This window comes from Bos grunniens, chromosome 11 (genome assembly GCF_055505025.1).
Source record: "Bos grunniens cultivar Pamir isolate PY7600 chromosome 11, Bosgru_T2T1.0, whole genome shotgun sequence".
NCBI lineage: Eukaryota > Metazoa > Chordata > Mammalia > Artiodactyla > Bovidae > Bos > Bos grunniens.
In genome coordinates this window covers 61,812,563-61,830,965 of record NC_141175.1, presented here as the reverse complement: position 1 = coordinate 61,830,965, position 18,403 = coordinate 61,812,563, and the positions used below count along the sequence as shown (strand labels likewise).

The window sequence follows — 18,403 nt, the reverse complement described above, 5'->3', positions numbered from 1 at the left end:
GACACATGTCATGACACATTTGTCAAGACCCACAAATGTGCAATACCAAGAGTGAACCGTAATACAAAATGACTCCAAAACTAAAAGTTTATCAAAACAACAAAGAATTCAGTATATTACATACCTCAGAAAGTCAGTTCTCGAAGTAACAAATAGTAAAAGTGTATCTGAATGACTACAATAACTATGGTTACTGTTTAGTTCTTCAGTCATATCCAACTCTTTGTGACCCCCATGAACCACAGCCCACCAGGCTCCTCTGTCCACGTAATTCTCCAGGCAAGAATATTGGAGTGGGTTGCCATTTCCTCCTCCAGGGGATCTTCCCAACCCAAGGATCGAACCTACATCTCCTGCATTGGCAGGAAGATTTTTTACCACTCAGCCACCGGGGAAGCTCCACAATGACTATAGTTATGAGCTATTTCCTAACTTCTCGGGTAGAAGATGGGCCAGTATGTTTGCAACAGAAAAATTCAACATTCAGTCCTTTAAACGACTACACATTTACTCAAAACTAGGAAGACATGAATAATGGAAAGGCTCTTGACTCAAACCCTCTCCTTTTCTGACAGGGAGGAGTTCTCATTATTTACAGGGGCTACTTCAGGATGACAGAGGGGACCTAGCGCACTGACTCCACAGAAGAATGAATCCCATTTTTAAATAACATGACACTCTCTGCTGCTAGATGCTAAAGACACTTATAAATAATACATGTTCTCCTCCTTCATGAATTAACTTCCAGACTTACAGATAACAAACCTTTGGGGACGGAGGAGATGATTAATAAACCTTATGCATAATGTACACAATATCCAGGGAGACAGTTTACACAAAGCTCATTTCCAAACTGTAGGCAATACTGTTATCTACCTTCAGAAAATCTCAAGTCCATGGGTGTCTCCACATGTACTAAACTCACTGTCAGGTTTGATTTTTGAAGGTCATGGAGGTCATTTCTCTTTTTTCAGTCGTGAGGGGAGGGGCCTGAGCAGTAAAAGGAATGGGGTTCAGACAGTATTTTATTGGGGTACCAGGTTTGTGTCTTAAATTACAGTTGTTTTAAAGAGAGATTTTAACAAGAACAGCACATCACTCAAGACCAGTCAAAGCAATCTATAAATTTTCTGTACAATTTAACTGCGTGAAAAAGCTGGTAAGTTAGGCTCTGGCTGGCATGGTAGGTTTCAGTGCAGGTTGACAATCACAGGGAAAGGAGCCTAGAACATGCTGTGCCTGGCTCTACCCTCATCGGTCACCTGGGACCCCTAGGAGCGGGGGCTGAACATCCCTAGGGTATCACAGGCCTCAGGTGACTCTGACAGCCCTCCTTGAAGGTGCTCCTCCTGGGTCCGGAGCAGGGAGTGTTGGAAGTGAGTGCTCAGTCTAGGGGAGGACATTGGTGTGCACAGGGTGCTCATTTAATCTCCAAACACCCACCTCTTGGGGAAGTGTGAACTTTAGAGAGAGACGATCAGAGATTCAGTGACTTGCTGAACAACAGAGCCAGGACTTGAGCCCAGGGTTGTGCTCCTGTGCTCACTTCTTGGGTGAGTGATCACAGACCACCATCAACCACCACCTCACCCTAGCAATCACAGCGCTCCATCAACCACCTCACCCCAATGACCACACTCCCCCATCAACAACTACAACAATAACCACACCCCCCATCAACAACCAATCACAGTCAGTGCACAGGTCTACCCACCCCGCCCACCAGCACCCAGGCCACAGACCCCACTCTGTCTTCCCTTGGCCATTCAGGCTGTAGAGGCTGCTGGCTGGTCGGCATCCTGGAGGAAGCTGTTAGTAAGGATAGGGGGGCGAGAGTGGGGGTTCCACCCAAGGTCCTGGGAAACTGCTCCAGGAGGCCAAGAGGAGCCAGTCCTTCCAGTGATGAGAAGTCTGATATGAGTGTAGGATGAACTGTGTAATAAGAAGAGGCTGGCGCTGAAATAAGATTATTCCCCAATATAAACCAGATGTACAAATGGACTTAAATTCCTAATACGGAAAAGCCGTAACAGAAGGAAGTCTGAGGAAGTACCTTCTAACTGACTACAGAAATTTTATGTCAGAAATGGGACTCTGATGTGGTCTAGGACTTACTGAGGTCAGATACAAAGCGTAGTGTACATTTACCCCTCTAGCTTGGGCAGGTCAAGAAAATCAAATTTTTGCCTTCATTCACTAAGCTAGTATTCACCTACCTATAGCCAACAGAAAGAAGAGCCACAAAGTTAATATTTTGCAGCCAGATCATGTTTCATGTCATGCGACCAGTCATACAATTTTAAGAGTTAGTGATACAGATTAGCAAGAAAAACCCTATTTTATACTGAATTAAAGAAACTCAGAAAATCTAACATGCTAAGCTGCTTTTTCAAGTCTTGGGTGGAAAAAGATTAAAAAAAAAAAAAAAACCCAAACAGACTGGAATAGTTATAAAACTTTCTTGGCCCTGCAGTTGTCACTAACTCCTAAAATAATATCAATCCTATTCTGGGACTCTCTAAAAAGGAGCCTGTTAACTTCAGCTTGCTGCTTTAGGGCTGGGTTACATAATTCTCAGAACAACCAACACCCCAAAATGCTCATGAACACTCCCAAAGGGGTCTCGGGGGCCAAGCTGAACCACTTGGACATAACTGAAACAAAAAATCTGAATAAAGAGTCTGGGGTTCAGGATTTCCTAGGTGGTCCAGTGGCTAAGATTTCTTGCCCACTGTGCAAGGGGTCTGGGTTTGATCGCTGCATGGGGAGCTAGATCCTATATGCAGCAACCCTGAGTTCACATGCTGCAACTAAAAACCCCACCTGCCACAATGAAGATCAAAGACCCCACAACTAAGACCCAGCACAGCCAAGCAAATAAAAATTAACATAAAAAACAATAATCTGGGATCATGTGCTTAGCTGGGCCTTCTGTGCATCCCCCTGGCCTTCCTCTCATTCTATAGGACAAGACAGCAGTATCTGCCTCGCTCCAGGAGGTACCCAGACCCCCGGAAGCAGCCCAGTGATGTCGTGATTAAGGGTCGAGGTTTCATGTCATACAAGCCTGGGTTGGAGTCGGCTGTGCACCTCAGCCCAGCTGCCCTTCTGTCGTGTGGGGCAAGAAGACCACCTCCTCCAGGAGTTTGTGAAAACAGCTCTGAGCCCCGTGCCCACACACAGAACGGGAATCACAGTCAGCATGAAAGCACGATGCATGCTATCACACTGATGGTTAGTGTCAGGGGGCCAGACTGCCAAAATCTCCTGCCCAGTACTAGCATGTAAGAGAGGACAGTGGGGGACGCTCAGGCTTTGGGATGAGACCCTTCTCGTGGGTTTGAATCCTGGCTCAGGCACTTTCCAGCCTGTGGATGTGGACAGGTTATCTTACATCTCTAAGCCCCAGTTTCATCATTCATTCAGTGTCTCTGTAGATCCATCGTTTCTGCTTCACAGGGTGACTGCAGACCTGGGATGAGCTCACAGTCAGGAAACAGCCCCATGGGCACCAGGGGGATGCTAGTAGCTCCTCCTATGACTGGGCTTCCCTGGTGACTTGGCAGTAAAGAATTCTCCTGCCAAGGCAGGAGACGTGGGTTCTGATCCCTGGGTCAGGAAGATCCCCTGGAGGAGGAAATAGCAACCTACTCCACTGTTCTTGCCTGGAGAATCCCATGGACAGAGGAGTCTGTCCATGGCAGGCTACGCTGCATGGGGTTGCAAAGTTGGACACAATTTAGCAACTAAATACAATCTTTGACCGTGTGCCCGTCCCCATGGAGGAAGGTGTGCCAAGCCCGTTCTGTTGTTTATTTTCTCCTTTACATGTAGTGTATTTTTGTGCCTTAGGGAAGCAGTAATACCTTGACTCGCATCATGGCTTAATTAACTTGCTGAGAGCTGGAGCAACATGAGATTCTATATCGTGTCCTACTTGAAGTTGAAGTCTAGCAGCTGCAATTAGTGATACGCTTGCAGAAAGCCACCAACTGGCCTTTCTGTTCCCCTCAGGGCATCACAGGCTCCTGCCAACTCCTGTAAAATGAGTTGGCATCTGGCAAGTCTTATCTACCACGCAACCTGAAACTTTAATAAAGAATTTATTAGGTCTTTAAAAGTTGCTTCTGACACCGTTTCCCTGACTGAGTCTCCTTAAAGCAAGTGTACTATTTTAAAGTATTTGCAAAATAAACAAAGGGGGGAAAACAGTGTGATAAATGAGAGAAAACAATGAAAGTGTTATTTTTGTTTGGGCTGACCTTGGCATGGTTACTTGTGGCATTCTGGGCTGCTGTAGGCACTTGCATAGACTTAGTGGCCTGAAACAGCCCAAGTTCATTCCCTTACAGTTCTGTGGGGCAGAAGTCCCAGCTGGGTCTCACTGGAGCTGAGTCAAGGTATGGGCAGGGCCATGTCCCTTCTGGAGAGTTCAGAGAAGAATGGTCCTTATGTCTTCCAGCTTCTGGGCACTGCCCTGGTCCAGGCAGGCTCCTCTCTTATTCTTCTGCCTCCTCTCCTGCTCACAGGGCCTCTGTGGTCACAAAGGCCTACAAGGGTGTTCCCTCAAGATATGCTGATCAGTAACCTCCTTCCCCCCATGTTTTCCCACATAGCCTAACATATTCACAGGTTTCCAAGGAGGAAGATGTGGACATCTTTGGGGGCCAGGCTAATATTCTTCCTACTTGTTTAGTTGCTAAGTCGTGTCTGACTTTGTGACCCCATGGACTGTAGCCCTCCAGGCTCCTCTGTCCATGGGATTCTCTAGCAAAGTATACTGGAGTGGGTTGTCATACTGAAAACCTCTATTTGAGTGAATTTCTATAATTGATTGACTGCAATGAAAGCATGAGCTCTTATAAAGAAAAAGCCTTAAGACCCATATTGAAGTAGATTACCTTATTGGACTAATTCAGAATGTATGTTGAAAATCAAGGTAAGGATGACTTTTTCCCCCCCATGTAGTCAGTCTCTTTTCTTACCGGTTGCTCTCTAAACCAATTATCTGCTCATAGCTCTATATTTGGATACGTCTATATCTACGTGTGCACACAGGTATTTTTCTGAAATTACAGGTTAATATGCTAGAGGTAAAACATTACACTCGTTTTGTTGGTCCTTTTGTCTCTGTTTTGAATTGAATTCAATAAATCATATTTCATCCATGTAAGTTTATATTACAAATGGGACTGGCAACATTTTAAAGCTGTTTATGACCCTGGTCTTCTTTGAGGCTGGCTAGATCAGTCATTCTGTAGAAGGGTGATGAGGCAGGTGCATATTAACCTTGAATCATCAGTGCCTTTCCTTGACCTTCCCATTAGGCCGGGTGGCTGCAGCCGCTGTCAGCACATAACGGGCTCTCCCACACAGTGAACAGGTGAACAGGTAACCTCAGGCGACGCAGGGGATCCTGGGGAAGGAAAGCCTCATCTGCGCTGAATGGGGCCCACCCTGCTCTTCAAGAAGGAACCCGTCCTGTGGTCACTGCCATTTCTCTTGGCTAGGTCATTCTTCTCTCTCCTGGATTGTCTTTCCTGCCTGCTGACAGCAGACACTGTCCATTAGCCATTGAAGGGCTGCCCTCTGCTCCGCTGCCTGGAGCACCCAGCCCTACTTCACTTTCTCTCCTCCTCTTTCACAGGCCCCTCCTCAAGCTTCTGACCTAGGCTGTCTGGGGGGCCTCGACTCTATCCTTTTGCTCCCTCTCTAAACAAGCTGCTCCCAAGTGCAGCTTCCAGCCCTGCCCCCCAAGACGTGGACCCCTCCCCCACCTCTGAGACACCTCCAACTGTTCTCCAACTCACCCAAACGGAACTCTTCACCATCTACACCAAACCACAGCAAAAGAAAACCAATCAAAGAGTGACCACAAAATCCACCCCCCGTCTCCCCAGGCCCCCTCTGAGTCCATGAGCATAAGATGAACATCCGTCCACGTGCCCAAAAGGCAAAAATCTTGGCACGTCTCGCAGAATACATGCGCCCCATTCATTTCATTTCAGTTCAGTTCACCTTCAAAATACTTCTCAAATTTTACCACCGTCAGACCCTCCACTGCCCAGCTCCAAGCCAGCCCCACCTGGGCCCAGACCATACAGTTTTTTCTCCCCAACTGGGTCAGTCTCCACCCTCGCAGTCTGCCTCCCCAGCAGTGGCCTGTGATGCTCCTAAACGGAGGAACGGTAGGTTGTGTCTCCTCCATTCAAGCCTCGTGCCCTTCCCACCACAGGAGAACACAATCCGAGGCCAGCTCTTCCTCCAAGCTCACACTCTCTGCTCCTCTTGCCTCCCCTGCCCCCTCCCCCCTCCCCAAATTCACAGCCCACCCTGATGAAACCAAGTGTCCGCCCAGCTCATCTGAAAGAACCGCTGCACCCACAGCTGCTCCCCCACAACACACACACACTTTCCTGTTCTGCTTTCTCTCTCCCTGGCACTTACTGGGATCTCACGTACATTTTTATTGTCTGTTTTCTCGCTGAATAAGATTCCTCGCAAACAAGGATTGTGTCTCCTCATAAACCGAGCACTTGTAAGGGCCTGAGCCTGTGTACCCAGAGAGCACATGAACAGCAGCATGGGTGCTCTTTGCCAGCAGCTGTGTGGCTTCCACCACCAGAACTCTCATGGACACAAGACACTGAGATGCTGCTTCCTGTGCTCAAGTCCTGATGTGCAGCCAGAATCACAATTAAGGAACTTTATTTAAAACAATCTCACCTTAGATAGGGGCTTCCCTGGTGGCTCGGTGGTAAAGAATCTGCCTGCAATGCAGGAAGATGCAGGTCTGATTCCTGGGTAGGGAAGATCCCCTGGAGAAGGGGATGGTAACCCACTCCGGTATTCTTGCCTGGGAAATCCCATGGAGAGAGGAGCTTGGTGGACTACACAGTCCATGGGGGTCGAAGAGAATCAGACACAACTGAATCGATAACACATACTTTCGCACTCACCTTTGATACCGTCATTGTTATTCTACATAATAAGGGCTCTTCATTCATGAGGGAAGCCATGGAATAATTTCAATTAAAATTTAAAATTTTGTGTCATTCAGCTACTTTGAGAAAAAGGGGGAAAATACACAGAATATACATAAATATTCATGAAATACAGATCAATAAGGAAGGGCAAAATTCCAACTTTTTCTGACAACTGATAAGAGCAGCAACAGAAAAGGAAAGATGAAAGTTCAGCAAAGCTCATTAAACTACTGAGGAAGCGCTGTCTCAGACCTGGAGACATACCTGTCAATAAAATGATTTGAAAACTTTGCATTTATCTTTAACAGTCCCCAAATTTAAAAACAGGATGTTGAACACTGAAGCAATACAAAGCATACACATAATCCTTATAGCAGAGCTGTAAGAATATAAGACTCCCTTTTATAGGAAAGCATTAAAGTATATAAATAGTGGTATGCATAGCTGACACAGTAAAAAATCATTCTAGTTCAAATAAATCTCGATTCTCTAATGGGAATTACCAATCCTCCCAGATCAAAATATGATGAAACTGGCAATTTGTATGGAAACACAAAAGATCCTGAACAGCCAAAGCAATCTTGAGAAAGAATGGAGCAGGAGGAATCAACCTTCCTGATTCAGACTATACTACAAAGTTACAGTCATCAGTATGTAACACACGGACAGTATGGTACTGGCACAAAAACAGAAATATAGACCAACGGAAGAAGACAGAAAGCCCAGGGATAAACCCACACACCTATGGATACCACCTTATCTTTGACAAAGGAGGCAAGAATGTACAATGGGGCAAAGACAGCCTCTTCAATAAGTGGTGCTGGGAAAACTGGACAGCTACGTATAAAAGAATGAAGTTAGAATACTTTCTCAAAGATAAACTCAAAATGGATTAAAGACCTAAATGTAAGGCCAGAAACTATAAGACTCTTAGAGGAAAACATAGAACACTCTCTGACATAAATCACAGCAAGATCCTCTATGACCCACCTCCTAGACTAATGGAAATTATAACAAAAATAAACAAACGGGACCTAATTAAACTTAAAAGCTTTTGCACAGCAAAAGAAACTATAAACAAGGTGAAAAGGCATCCCTCAGAATAGGAGAAAATGATAGCAAATGGAACAACCGACAAAGAATTAGTCTCCAAAATATATAAGCATCTCATGCAGCTCAATACCAGAAAAACAAACAACCCAATCAAAAAGTGGGCAGATGATCTAAATAGACATTTCTCCAAAGAAGACATACAGATGGCTAATGAACACTTGAAAAGATGCTCAGCATCATTCATTATTAGAGAAAAGCAAATCAAAACTACAATGAGGTTATCACTTTGTTCCGGTCAGAATGGCCATCACCAAAAAAATCTACAAATGAATGCTGGAGAGGGTGTGGAGAAAAGGGAACCCTCTTGCACTGTTTGTGGGAATGCAAATTGATACAGCCACTATGGATGTTAGATTGGAGGAGATTCCTTAAAAAAACTAGGAATAAAACTACCATATGACCCAGCAATCCCACTACTAGACATACCCTGCTGCTGCTGCTAAGTCACTTCAGTCGTGTCTGACTCTGTGTGACCCCATAGATGGCAGCCCACCACGCTCCCCTGTCCCTGGGATTCTCCAGGCAAGAACACTGGAGTGGGTTGCCATTTCCTTCTCCAATGCATGAAAGTGAAAAGTGAAAGTGAAGTCGCTCAACCATGTCTGACCCTCAGCGACCCCATGGACTGCAGCCTACCAGGCTCCTCCATCCATGGGATTTTCCAGGCAAGAGTACTGGAGTGGGGTGCCATTCGTTCTCCGGCACATACCCTGAGGAAACCATAATTGAAAAAGACACATGTATCTTAAAGTTCACTGAAGCACTGTTTACAATAGCTAGGACAAGGAAGCAACCTGATGTCCATCAACAGATGAATGGATAAAGAAGTAGTGGTATGCATATATACAATGGAATATTAGCTATAAAAAGGAACACATTTGAGTCAATTTTAATGAAGTAGATGAACCGAGACCCTATTATACAGAGTGAAATAAGTCAGAAAGATAAAAAAAAATATCGTACATTAACCCATATATATGGACTCTAGAAAGATGGCACTGATGAGCCTATTTGCAGGGCAGCAAGGGAGACACAGACACAGAGAACAGACTTGTGGACACAGTGGGGGAAGGAGAGGGTGGGACGAACTGAAAGAGTAGCATGGAAACGTATACACCCCACACGTAAAACAGACGGCCAGCGGGAATGTGCTATGTGACTCAGGGAGCTCCATCCCGTGTTCTGTGACCATCTACAGGGGTGAGATGGGGACGGAGATGGGACAGAGGCTCAAGGGGGAGGGGATAAATGGATTCCTATGGCTGATTCACACTGACGTGTGGCAGAAACCAACACAATGTTGTAAAGCAATTATCCTCTAATTAAAAATAAAGAAATAGAAAAAATATGATGAAATTGGGACTTCCTTGATGGTCCAGTGGTTAAGATTTCACTTTCTAATGCAGGGGGTACAGGTTTGATCTCTAGTTGGAGAACTAAGATTCCCACATGCCTCTGAGGCCAAAAAAAACAAAACATAAAACAGAAGCAATATTGTAGCAAATTCAATAAAGACTTCAAAGAACGTCAAAAAATATTTTAAAAATAGGATACTTGTAAAGTAACCAGTATATATAATGACAAAAGACCGGTTCCCAGAATATATAAAGAGTCCTGCAGTTCAAGAAGCAACAGAACAACAACTCAATTGAAAGCAAATGGAGACAAAGTCATTCATTGTCCAGAAGGACAGCATAGATGATGAATCAACTCAGAAAAGCTCACTGTGTCCATGATCCAATACCACAGGGGCAATGCCTTTTAACACTAGATGGACAGAAATGGGCCAGGCTGATGATGTGAGCATCAGGGAGGCTGGGAGGCAGTGGAGATTCTCCTATTGTGCCAGAACAGGAGGAAGGCAGTTCTGCCTGGGAAGATGATGTGGGGTTGGATGGAAAGCTGGATGCTGACACAGTACCAGGAGGCATCTCCACGCCTCATCCACAGCACAGAAATTGCGCTTGGTCCAGAGCAACCCTGCTTCTGACAGTTAAAGAGGGGCTTTGAAAAAGTGCAAGTGTCAGTCGCTCTGTCGTGTCTGTCTCTTTGCAACCCCATGGACTGAAGCTAGCTGGGCTCCTCTGTCCATAGCATTTTCCAGGCAAGAGAACTGGAGTAGGTAGTCATTCCCTTCTCCAGGAGATTGTCCTGACCCAGGGATTGAACCCAAGTCTCCTGCACTGGCAGACGATTCTTTACTGTCTGAACCACCAGAGAAGCCCACCACATCTGGGGGTGGGTGCCAAATATCCATTTTGATCTTTGGTCCCTGTTTTTATTGGGTTATATGTATTTTTGATACTGAGTTGCTTGTTGCTGTTATTGTTTAGGAATTAAGTCCATGGGGTCGCAAAGAGTCGGACGACTTAGTCACTTATGTCCACTGAGTCGGTGATGCCATCCAACCATCCTCTGCTGTGCCCTTCTCCTCCTGCATTCAATCGTTCCCAGCATCAGGGTCTTTTCCAATGAGGCAGCTCCTCCTGTCAGGTGACCAAAGTACTGGAGTTTAGCATCAGTCCTTCCAATGAATATTCAGAGCTGATTTCCTGTAGGATTGACTGGTTTGATCGCCTTGATGACCAAGGGACTCTCAAGAGTCTTCTCCAGAACCACAGTTCAAAACTGTCAGTTCTTCAGCACTCAGCTTTCTCTATGGCCCAAGTGTCACATCTGTACACAACCCCTGGAAAAACCATTAGCTTTGACTATCTAGACCTTGGTTGGCAAACTGTTATCTCTGTATGCGTCACAAAATCTACTGTAAGAACTCAGGTTAAGAGCACAGGCTCTTCATGCCCAATCCCTCCAACCAAAGCGAGGCTGACTGGGGGCCGGAGTAGGGTGGTCCTCAGATTCCCTGCATTTCCCACTCATTCCCCGAGTCCTGGACTGCGGGGTGGGGGGCGCCAGAAAGAAAGCAGCATTCTACAGAAATGCCCCCTGTGGATGAAGCATTCCACTTCCCCCAGTGAGCTGGGGGCTGCCCTGGGCTGCCCCTGACCATGGCCTGCCCACTTATGCCTGGGGAGGTCTGCACACAGGTGGGAGAGCCAGGGCAGGCCAGAGAGCCTCCAACTCCATCAATTCACATGTCAATGTGACTGTTGGTCAAAGTCGACTCCAAGAGGCTCAGAAGGCAGATGTCATTTCACAGTGAGATGCAGGGTTGGCCCCCACTTGGGGACCAGCAGGTAGACACGGTCACCCCCCTCAGCAAGCACTGAGGGCCACTGGCCTCCATTCAAAACTGCTTCTGCTACTGTCTTGCTCGTTAACACAGCACCAAAAACTGCTCCCCTTAAACTGATCTTTCATGGTTTCAGTTATTCATACCTTTCATATCAGTTACTCATTCAATTCATACCATACTACTCAATATGATTTTATAACCATCTCAACATCTTGAAATCAAATAGTTTCCATAATAGCCAACAGCAAAGTTAATTCTGATCAGCAGAAACCTAAAACTCAAGGTGCTTTTCCACTCTCTGCACTGAGACAGGCTCGCAACAGGAGAAGGTAGGACCCCCGGAGCCACCAGTGACCCTCCAACTGTGTTCCTGGACCACCAGGCTGCTCATTGCGGTTTTCTACACTTCAGAAAAACTGTAGGCAAAAAAAAAAAAAAAAAAACCTCCAGACTGGCACACACTGCCAGTGGACCCACTGCAGTGGGTCCATACAGGAACTCTCATCCGGCCATGGATGGGCTCAGCATTTCTCAGCTTTACTGACGTACGCTTAGAAGTGACATGTATTAAATGTGTATAGATGGATGAGTTTGGACATATGCATATACCCTTGATCCCCAAAACAAGGTAATAAATACACCCATTACCTCCAAAAAATTTACCCATTTGAGGTCTAGTTTGCTTCTGAAAAGCTGACACCCCTACCCGGCAACACACACAGACACAGGACGAATATGTTTTTGCTTTTCTGGAGGAAGGATGCCAAGAAGAACTCTTCATCTCTCCTAATTTTGGAACCTCAAGTGCAGCAGCGCTCTATTTAAAGCTCCAAGTGGCTGGAGTGGCCTGTTTCTTAGAATTGTACACACGCGGTCCAGGGACGCTGAGACCAGCACAGCGTCTGTGTGGTCAGCACCCCCATAGCCCCCATGCAGCCCTGAGTCAGGCATCACCATCTGCTGGGCCGTCCTGGCAAATAAAGTGAACTCTTCAGGCTCTTTTCCACCTTTTATAAAATGGGGGGGAGATAGCCACATCACCTGATCTTAGAATTTATAAGAAAATTCATTTGCAAACTATAAGGTACAATTCAGAGAGTAGTGAAGACATGACTGTAAAGCTATGAATTCATTTCTATAATCTTTCCTAAGGAAAAGAATGGGGGTGGCAGGGGCAAGGGTTTGCTTTTTGTGTTTTTAATTTGGCCACCTTTGATGTGAAGAGCTGACTCACTGGAAACAACCCTGATGGTGAGAAAGATGGAGGGCAAGAGGAAAAGGGGGCAGCAGAGGATGAGATGGTTGGATGGTATCACTGACTCAACGGATGTGAGTTTGAGCAAACTCCGGGAGACGGTGGAAGACAGAGAAGCCTGGCGAGATGCAGTCCATGGAGCTGCAAAGAGTCGGATATGATTTAGAGACTGAACAGCAACAATCTGTGTCCAGCCTTCAAGCAAGTCACACTGATGGGGCATGTTGGCTGTGACAGAAAAGGGAAATGCTTGCCTAAGCTTTGACCATCACCTCAACCAGCAGAAAAGGATGATTTTGTGGCTGCACAAAGAAACGATCAATCTTGATTTTCTGTGGCTTTGCTCTTGACACAGGTACTATGGAAAACGCAGGGGACACAAGGGATGATCACGCACACAGGAAGGGTAGGAGGTCCCTCTGCCTCCACAAATGACTTCTCTCAGAGGTCAGACGGTCAACTGGGGGCCACAAACACACAGTGACCCCTGAGACGGATACAAGTGCAGGTCCGAAGACTACTGAGCTGGCGCTGGGGTCTCGGGAGGAACGAAGCCTCTGGGGGATTCAGGTCTCGGCTCCCACCCTCAACCCCTTCCAAAGGCTTCCTTCATGCATTCCTTGAGATTCCAAAGGGACTGGTTTCCAAACCAACCTTTGTTGCTGGAGATTTTGCAAGGGAAAATAAATAAAATTCACTGTCGAGCAAGAATGAAAGGCTTTGGGTCAGAAAGATGTGGGTGCACAGCCCACTTTGTCCTATGAGCACTGGGTTGTGGCCAAGTTGTTTCATCTCTCAGAGTGGTGAGGAGTCCCTGGTTTAAGGAAGGCACTCCGATACCAGTCTCCGCCATGTCACTTCTGTGGGATGTCAGAGACAGGAAGCAGAAGGAATACCAGCTTGGAAGCAGTGCACGGGCAGGGCAGAAGGCTGCTGTGTGAGTTCCACTCTGAGACCCTGGGAACCATCTTCGCTCAGTGTCTCTGCCTATGCAATAGGGGGTAATAAGACCTGTATTTCAGCCACAGATAGTGTCCTGGAGGGGTCAAGCCTGAGTCAAGCCCCTGGTAAGTGCCTGGTACTTTACATCTGCCTCCACTGATTCACAAGTAGGTTAACTGTGGCAGAATCAACACTACTTTTTTTTTTTAAGCAACATTCAGTACTTACTGGGCAATTATTTAAACCAATTATTGCAGCTCTAGCCACTACATCTACTAGAACATCAAAGGCTACAGCCAACCCTAGACACTGAGTAACCCCTGATGCTTTCAAATTGTCATGCTAGAGAAGATTCTTGAGAGTCCCTTGGACTGCAAGGAGATCAAACCAGTCAGTCCTAAAGGAAATCAACCTTGAACATTCATTGAAAGGACTGATGCTGAAGCTGAAGCTCCAATACTTCAGCCCCTGATTCCAAGAGTCAACTCATTGCAAAAGACTCTGATGCTGGGAAAGATTGAGGGCAACAGGAGAAGGAGGCAACGGAGAATGAGATGGTCAGATGGCATCACGGACTCAATGGACATGAATTTGAGCAGATTCCAGGAGACAGTGAAAGACAGAGAAGCTTGGAGTGCTACAGTCCATGGGGTCACAAAGAGTTGGACATGACTTAGTGACTGAACAACAACAAATATTTCAAGCAAATATTAGCAGACCTAAAGGGAGAAATAGACAACAATACAGTAATAGTAGGGCACTTCAATATACCACTTTCAACAATGGATAGATCATCCAGGCAGAAAATCAATAAGAAAATTTGTACTTAAACTACACACTAGACCAGATGGACTTGACATTGACAAAGCATTTCATCCAATAGGGGCAGGCAGAACACATATTTTTATAAAGCACACATGGAACATTCTCCAGGATATACAGTATCATATGTTAGGCCAGAAACAAGTATTAATAAAATTAAGAATGAAATTACATCTCTTCCCATCAGAATAATCAGTTATAAAAAGAAAATTGGAAAATTCATAAATATATGGAAATTAAATAGCATGTTACTGAACAACCAATGGGTCAAAGAAGAAATAAAAAAATATATGAGACATTAAGAGACACAAACTACCATGAATAAGCAACAAGGATGTATTCTAAAGCACAAGAGAATATAGCCATTATTTTGTAATGATTTTAAATGGAGTACAATGTATAAAGGGCTCCCCTGATAGCTCAGTTGGTAAAGAACCCGCCTGCAACGTAGGGGACCCTGGTTTGATTCCTGGGCCAGGAAGATCCCCTGAAGAAGGGATAGGCTACCCACTCCAGCATTCTTGGGCTTCCCTTGTGGCTCAGCTGGTAAAGAATCTGCCTGCAATGTGGGAGACCTGGGTTCGATCCCTGGGTTGGGAAGATTCCCCTGGAGAAGGGAATGGCCACCCACTCCAATATTCTGGCCTGGAGAATTCCATGGACTTTATAGTCCATGGGGGTCGCAAAGAGTTTGACCAACTGAGCAACTTTTGCTTTCACTTTCACAATGCATAAAAAACACTGATCACTACATTGTACATGTGAAACGAATATAACATTGTAAATCAAGTCTATTTCAATAACAAAACTATCTTGAGACAAATTAAAATGGAAACACAATAGACCAAAACTAATGGGATGCATTAAAAGTAGTTCTAGCAGGGAAGTTCAGAGTGATAAAAACCCACGTTAAAAAAAAAACTGAGATCCAAATAAAGAAAACTTTACACCTCAAGGAACCAGAAAAAGAAGACCAAGTGAAGCCCATAGTTAGTAGAAGGAAGGATAGTAATCAGAGAAAAAATAAATGAAATAAAGACTAAAAAGATAACAGAAAAGGTCATTACAATGATGCCTATGCTAACATTTACACCTTGGGTATTCACATCAGCAACTGCCACAGCATGAAATCCAGTCTGGATTATTTTTCTGTGCCCATATGTCTTGTCATCTATGCACCGTCTTCCTGTATAACACCCACGTCCTTCCACCTATTAGACTGCTCTCCTGAAAAAGTCCTCAAGTAGATTTTCAAACAATCTTCAGCACAACATACGAACTATTCACATCCTCCATCTCCAGGAAATACCAGCCAGCCTCCAACAATAGTGAGTCACTGTCAATGCTGAGTTATCCAGGGAATAATTAAGGGCAGACTCTACATTGTTAAGTTCACTCCAGTACAAATGGAAGGGGCTTGTCTCCACGCTCCTCCCATGATCTCCACTCCCCTCAAATCAGGCAAAGTCAAGGCCGGGGAGTTCTCAGGACCTGGCTCCTTAATTTCAACATGGGAGGGATGGTCAGGGGAGAAAAGAATGCAGCGCAGGGACTACAGGCCTGGATACAGGGGGCTCGGGGGCCCCTCAGGTCACCCAGAGATGCAGCTGACATCCCTCAAGACTGCTCCCCTCGGTCCAGCCCCAGGGACGGCTAGCTGAGATGGCACCAACTTGGGGTGCCCAGTAACGTGGAAATGTTTCCGAGGCTGACTCCTCACTTAGCACCTTACCAGGTTGGCACTGTTTTCTTTCTCTCCAGGACAAGGCAAGTGACAGGCTGACCAAACCGTCACCTTTCCCGTGGGCACATCAAAGACCACTGGCCCAATAGCATATGCCAGTCCCCACCTGTTACTGCTTAAATGATGTGCAGACTGATTACCATGGGCTTCTCAGGTGGCTCAAGGGTAAAGAATTTGCCTGCCATGCAACTGGGCTTGATCCTTGAGTCAGAAGATCCAGAAGTAGGAAATGGCAGCCCACTCCAATATTCTTGCCTGGAGAAGCCCATGGACAGAGGAGCTTGGCAGGCTACAGTCCATGGGGTTGCAGAGTCCAACATGACTTAGCAACTAATCAGCAGCAGCAGCAGCCCTGTGCCTTAAGACCCATGATGCTCCTGCTCCAAGTCCCCTTCTTTAAAATTCACTCAGTTTCCCTGCCTCGGGCACTCGAGACTTGCTCTAAGAACCTGACGTAGCGGTAATCCGGAAACCAGAGCTGTCAGGGTCACACCCTATCCCACAAGGCCACGAGAAAAAGAGTCTGGAACAACTGTATTCCATCTATTTTTGTAGCTGCTAAAACAGTCACAGCAGGAAGAGTAGCCTAGAATCCAGCTGTGCTCACAGTCAATATTTATTACATGAAAGGACAGATCTACTGATTTTCCCACTGGACAGTTTTCAAAACCACAAAAGCAATTCTTAATAAGAAAATCATGGTTTCGCTGTGTCTGTCATAAACTTAAAAGTCTATTTAAAATTACATGCATACAAATATTTTTCTAAGTATCTTTGCATGATAATCTGCATATAACTGTCCACCGGGCATCACCTCTTGTTTGCATGATGATAACAGACTCTCGCTGGGAACTTATGCAGAACACATCAACACTTCCTCAATTAAGCCTGTGATTTCCCCGACTTACGACCTTCTGGAAGAGGACCCTGACAGTCACTTAGAGTCTGCTAATGTCACCCATGACCGAGCTTCTAAAGAAGTCATGCCAAGACTCTAGTACTGATGAATCACTAATGAATTCTGTTGACTAGATTCAAGGATTTACACTAATTTCTAGCTTATATTCACATGAAATCTAACAAACCGATTGATATATGACTATACTTACAAATGAGCAAGTTTTAATAGGTTTCCCTTCAACGACTATTTAAAAAATTGAGTGGTTACAGCTAAGGTTTTTTTATGAAAAGGAAACCTCCCAGGATTGGACATGAAACACCCAATGCCGTGCACTCACACAAGGTCTGGAAGAGAAACCTGGGAGTGGCTGTTCACTGCCCAGGAGCACGTAAAGCCAGAGAGAGCCAGCAACGTCCTGTGGGGAAAAGGCAGTCTCGGGGTCACTTACGGGGACACAGAGAGGAGGAAGGCTTGGATCAGCTGCTGAGATGAGCTCCAGGTTCTCAATTCCAAATCAGGACCTGACCTGGAAATCACAATGGATGCCCCGCCTCTTCCCCAAACAGGTGGGAAGAGTGTCACTTGCTCCAAGGAAATAGTAAAGCAGAATTCACCATCGTACTCTAAGAAACATGACATATTGACTCCATGACCTTCTCCTGGCCACACATCAAAGGGGAACATAACTGAAATCCAGGTGGTTCAAAAACAAAAAGGGGGTTGAGGAGAAAAACCTGATTTACAACAAGTTTAGTAGCAGTTTTAGACCAAATAAAAGAAAACTCTAATTTATATTAAAGTAAGAAATCTACAACATTCAAACCAAGAGATTTTGTAGTCCGAAGTCACGGGTTCCAGAATAGTTTAAAGCCAGATTTATGATTACCAAAGAGGAAAGGTCAGGGGGAGAAATAAATTAGGAGTTTGGGGTTGACATGCATAGACTACTTAATATAAAAATAGATAATTAACAAGGACCTACTGTATAGCACAGGGAACTTTATACTCAATATTCTGTAATAACCTAAAAAGGAAAAGAATTTGAAAAAATGTATGTGTGTATTTATATAAGACTGAATCACTTTGCTGTACACCTGAAACACAACATTGCAAAGCAATTATATTCTCTGCTGCTAAGTCACTTCAGTCGTGTCCGACTCTGTCCAACCCCATAGACAGCAGACCACCAGACTCTGCTGTCCCTGGGATTCTCCAGGCAAGAACACTGGAGTGGGTTGCCATTTCCTCCTCCAATGCAGGAAAGTGAAAAAGTGAAAGTGAAGTCGCTCAGTCGTGTCCAACTCTTCGAGACCCCGTGGACTCCAGCCTACTAGGCTTCTCCATCCATAGGGATTTTCCAGGCAAGAGTACTGGAGTAGGGTGCCACTGCCTTCTCCGAATTATATTCTCTATTGTAAAACAAAAAAAAATTTTTTTTAAGAAT

The 18,403-nt window shown here is 45.3% G+C and overlaps 1 protein-coding gene across 6 annotated transcripts in view; it reads right to left on the bottom strand.

Moving 5' to 3' along the window:
• NCK2 (NCK adaptor protein 2) overlaps positions 1 to 18,403 on the bottom strand; it is a 115,313-nt gene that overhangs the window by 29,330 nt on the left and 67,580 nt on the right. Inside the window, exon 1 of one of the 6 annotated variants that reach the window (XM_086326667.1) lies at positions 17,408 to 17,772. The exons of the other annotated variants lie outside the window; for them this stretch is intronic. The gene's annotated coding sequence lies outside the window, so the exon portion shown is untranslated. Of the gene's footprint in view, positions 1 to 17,407; positions 17,773 to 18,403 lie in introns of those variants that run through there. 6 annotated transcript variants of the gene reach the window in all.